Raw genomic sequence first — 426 nt, forward strand, 5'->3', positions numbered from 1 at the left:
AGAGACAGAGACACAGAGAGACAGAGACAGCGAGAGACAGAGACAGAGACAGAGACACAGAGAGACAGAGACAGCGAGAGACAGAGACAGAGGACCCGTCAGTATGTTGTGATATTGATTTATGATGTTCTCCTTTATGAATCAATAAGATTATCGATCAACACGTCATGAAGTAGAACTTATTAATAACGACCTCATGTCAACCAGAGAGAAGCAGTCACCTGACCTAAAGGACTGAGAGTTGCTCACTGATTGGTCGGTTCCCTGTTAACGCCCCCCCCACGACTACACAGCAGCACACACCGTTTACAGCGGCCATCTTTAATCCACAAACACTTGGTCTGTGAGCAGAGTTCACTTCCACACTTATATTTTACATTTTGCCGTCAATTTACAAATACAGGTTAAAAAAGACACGCGCGTGCG

Source organism: Anarrhichthys ocellatus, unplaced genomic scaffold, assembly GCF_004355925.1.
Source record: "Anarrhichthys ocellatus isolate YVR2014 unplaced genomic scaffold, GSC_Weel_1.0 scaffold3904, whole genome shotgun sequence".
In the NCBI taxonomy this organism is placed as follows: domain Eukaryota; kingdom Metazoa; phylum Chordata; class Actinopteri; order Perciformes; family Anarhichadidae; genus Anarrhichthys; species Anarrhichthys ocellatus.